The 4,685-nt window shown below is 37.9% G+C and overlaps 1 pseudogene across 1 annotated transcript; it reads right to left on the reverse strand.

Annotated features, from left to right (window-relative positions):
• Positions 1 to 1,422: 1,422 nt before the first annotated feature.
• On the reverse strand, positions 1,423 to 3,836 carry LOC143626811 (CDPK-related kinase 3-like; annotated as a pseudogene). The gene is made up of 8 exons (XR_013152492.1): positions 3,611 to 3,836; positions 3,432 to 3,510; positions 3,048 to 3,344; positions 2,863 to 2,972; positions 2,565 to 2,669; positions 2,414 to 2,476; positions 2,158 to 2,324; positions 1,423 to 1,764 (listed from the first exon to the last, which is right to left on the reverse strand). The product of XR_013152492.1 is annotated as a CDPK-related kinase 3-like (transcript).
• Positions 3,837 to 4,685: the final 849 nt, after the last annotated feature.

Genomic DNA, 4,685 nt, shown 5'->3' on the forward strand with positions numbered 1-4,685 from the left:
ATGAAAATAAGATTTAAAATGAGAATAAGATTTCATTTAGTGTTGGGTGAGATCCCCTTCGCTATGGAACTAGCGTCGGTAATTCTTCGAAAATTATGAAAATAAGATTTCAAATGAGATTTTACTATCTTATTTTGACCACCTTGTTCCATCAATGATTTGTCGAAAATTTCATTACAATACCCTCAAGACCTACGGTTTCACATTCTTCGTTCATGATTTATATATTGTATATTTACTCATTTTCGTCAATGGCATATGTCATGTAGGTGTTAGTTGCCGATTAATGACGGAATCAGTGACGTCAAAATTAAAGTTTGCCAAATTTGACGTCGAATTTGTATCCGTGCTAAAGCGGTAGAAGCTATTTTGATTGAATTGGTTGTCTCGTAAATAAATAAAGCCATTCTTATACCAATATGGGTACGTAAATTTAGTTCGATTTCCTGTGTATGATTATCGAGCCTTCAGATTTGAGTAAAAACCATCACGATATTGATTTGTTGATATGACATCCCACTACAGTCATATATGGACATACATAATGATACGGAGAATTTTATAGTGTTGCTTCTTTTTTATTTAATGTTTTGATGACCGCTAATTCACACATCTTCTAAATCTACGCTTATTAACTCATAGTGGGAACATAAATAAACAGAGATAAACTTCACAAATAAATTTGGATAAAAAAAAATTGATGCTAAAGCCATTACAAGAGATGCTCTTTTATAAGGTTTTTCTAAGCTGGATTTTCAAACTTACAGATTGACCGTTATAACTTGAAATTCATACCATAAATAAACACACAAATTATGTTGGTAAATGATTTTCTAAAAAGGTGAAATCAGAGGGGAAATATTAAGTGGTGAAGATAGAGCTCTATCTCAAGGAATTCGAGTCTGATAGTCGGGTCAAACCGCCTACGAAGTTTTTCACGTGATCCAACAACATCTAGAGCTTTTCGTCCACTTGTCCAACCGATCCAAATAAGAAAAATCTCTTGCCCATTGATCATCTTCTCGTCACCAATATCCATTATGGAATTAGAACCATCAGGTTCTCAACCACCTAAGGATAAACATCATATCATACTACCGCACGAATATATCCATCTTTAGGTATCATTTTCATTATTTTAGTAAGTGGGGCCAACATATTTTTACTTAATATTTCAATGTGTTTATGTAGGGGTGTATGAAATGGACATGTTGCCCTTTTCACACAGACTATGGGACGTTAAACACCTCAACACACCGCATTTCATACCACAACACGTGTTCTTGAGTTTGAAATGTGTAACCACCCACACGACACACGTGACGTCTATATGTCAGCACTTTTTTTCACGTTTCACAGTACCACCACGAATCGCCTAATTTGCAAAGATAAAGTAGATAGAAAACTCTCTAAACCAATAAGTAATGTATTGTTTCATTGATTAATGCCCATACATGTGTTGATATATTTTGTAGTGACCCCCATTTTTTATTCATTTATGAAAAATGATTTGATTTCAAACTTATTTAAACCAATGATATATAGACATCACTAGCATTCAAACAATAATAGTACAAATACAAATCAAAAGTCAACTCAATCGTTGACCATTTATTACATATGTTATTGATGTTGCCTTGTGTTAACACTACGAATAGATAAACCGTGCAAAAACTTGGTAAATCCAAGAAAATTGAGCTTTCCATCACTGCTTCGTATCCATTCCTTTAGTATCGAGTGAGCCGAATCACCCACGTTCATTTCCTACAAAGGTTATCAGGTTTAAAATCGGAAACCGATAATCAAGGGTGCAATAGAGGTGGCAAATATGTCACAAATATTCCGTTTTTAATAATTATATGGTAAGAACACTCAATATATTGTAGACAATGACGTGGCAACACAACCTTTTTAACACGTGACAAACAGTTGTGCCACGTCATCATTTACATACTACAGAATATTATGTAATAAACAATAATATTGTGAGTCTATAGGAGGTTGTATGCATTAAAAATATAATACTAGACTATTTGTTATTATATACAAAGTCGTTTGACCGGTTCCTCCTGTAGCCCAAATCGACCCGTTCATGATTAATCGGGTCAGACTTGCCTCCTTTGTAGTATAGTATAATAAAAGTTGAAAAAACCAGACCTGTGCTAATGCATCTACAGAAATGACGCGGTTTCCTTCAAGTTCAAAATATTGAAAAGCCTTATTTGCTATATTATCCCATCCTTCGAGTGCCTCGAGTTGATGTGGCTGATTGCAGCAGCTGAAAACTCCTCAAATGTCATTTGAGTGTAAGATAAAGGTTTCATCTGTAATCATAGAAATCAAACTAATGTTGTTATCACGAGTCAAAAAAAAAAAGTCAAACATGTCGTTAATCGTTATATTGTGGTTTTACCTTGTCTAGGATATCAAAGACCCTTGACTCCTTCATGGCGGGCGTCGAATGTTTCACTAGAGCCTACAAGTTTATTATGCATATCATTGTAAACGGGTCGATCTTGGTTATGTTATCACGAACGGGTCAAATGTTAAAATGAAAATCTAACCGTTTTGAAATTTTCCAAAGAAACACACCCGTCTTTCGGTTCCAAGAGATTAAACTGAGCGCTTAGGTATACCAGTTCATCATCGGTCAAAGCTTTTGAAAGCGCCTGCAGAACATTAAAAAAATAAGAATCAAACAAAAAGTAACGGTTTCAAACGGGCCAAATAAAAATATGCTAAAACATGTTAATCGGTTGAACAAGTCAAACGGGCCAAAAGTTTTCGAACGTATATTTTTATGCATATACAACCTTGATCATATTGTTTGTGTAGTCATAACTAGCACGTGAAATATATTACCTTGAGTGCAGCACGCCTTAAAGGCGTGGCTCGAACATATGACTTGACCAACTTGTAGACTAAAATGTCCAACGGCACATCATGTTTCTCGTCTCTTAACCATGGGTGAGCTGCAAATGAATTCCAACACATTATAAGTACACAAATCAATTGTCACATTTTATTTAAACGAATATGTATCTTACTCAAAGCTTGGGAAGCGCTCATTCGTTTTCGATGATCCTTATTTAGGAGTCCTTTGACAAAATCCTTGGCTTCCGGAGACACCGAAGGCCAAGGTGACCCGTCAAGATTCGGGTCAGTTTTGACCACAGAACGAAAAATGCCCGATTCGGTTCTAGCAAAAAAGGGCCGGCTTCCACATAATAATATATAAGTTATAACACCAATACTCCACATGTCCGCCTCTACATTATATGATCGGTGTAGCACCTCGGGTGCAACATAATATGCACTGCCAGCAATATCGTTTAGGCGTTGATCTGTAAATCAACACGAAACAAAAAAAAATTACATCTTAAAAAATAATTACCTGATTATTTATTTATCATTTAGAAAATGTGACTTACCTGGTCTAACGAAATCAGACAAACCGAAATCTATGACCTTCATTAAAGAATTTTCATCTTTTGTACTAAAAAGAAAGTTCTGCACAAAATGTGTTTAAAATTTAAATAAATGTAAAAATTATGATTTAATAAAAATTTACTTAAACTGTTAAAAGGAAAGAAATAATAATTAAAGCGACCTCGGGCTTTAAATCACGATGCACAACTCCTTGAAGATGAGTAAATGAAGCTACACTTAACATTTGAATAACGATGGACTTAGCATCGTTTTCATAATATCTTCCGCCCCTGCAACAAGAAGACCGTAATATGTTAAAACATATGAAAACTAGTTTAATAATTAGAAATAACATATGACTCAAATATACTCATTAATACGTAAACGTGCCAGTTTTCCATATCTAGTTCATATTTGAAAGCGTATGTGAAGAGGTAGGTCCCAGCAGAGCCCAGTTGGACCCGCAAGACTCACCTCAAACAGAGACGTCTGAACACAGTCGGACCCGCAAGACTCACCTCAGAGGGACGTCTGCGCGGTTGGACCCGAAAGACTCACCTTAAGAGGGACGTCTGCGCAAAGACCAACTGGATCCGCATGACCCACCATGCTCAGAGACGCGACGTCCTTACGCGCAGTACGCAAGCTGCTCTCGCAGGAAACGCCTCCCAATGGTCGACGTACTCCGCCTGTTCCCGCAGCTACGGATACTAGCCATCAGGGAAGGCAACCCGCACAGCAAGGCTACACGCACAAGGCACTAACTCTCAAATAATTCAGTAATGTCACCTGAAGAAGGAATGAGCAAGCCGGGAACACTCCCGCCCAAAGCCGGGAATACTCCCGCCCAAATGAGCCAGTCCGTACGATACTGGAGGATCTTTTGTACTGTACCTGCCAAGGTATGGACAAAAGATCTGACCAAAGCTACGACAGCTCACTGACAACAGTACGACGGGCATCACGCTCTAGTACTTAAAGTCACTATTAGCCGCTGCCTACTCACCAACCCCTGTCGGGGCACGTCCATAGTCTGCAGTTGGCAGGAAAGGAATAGTACACAGCCGGCCTGGTCACTATCAGCCGCTGCCTACCCACCAACCATCAGCATGGCACGTGCGTAGCCCACAGTTGGTAGAACAGGAATACTATTTAGCCGGCTGTACCTGCTTGGAAACCTACCTTCGGCTATAAATACTCCAACAGCTTGGAACGGTATCATATCTTAATATCATATCTTCTCTCTAGCTATTTCT

Source organism: Bidens hawaiensis, unplaced genomic scaffold, assembly GCF_021521415.1.
Source record: "Bidens hawaiensis isolate Kalapana, Puna unplaced genomic scaffold, B.hawaiensis_p1.1 tig00000458_1, whole genome shotgun sequence".
NCBI lineage: Eukaryota > Viridiplantae > Streptophyta > Magnoliopsida > Asterales > Asteraceae > Bidens > Bidens hawaiensis.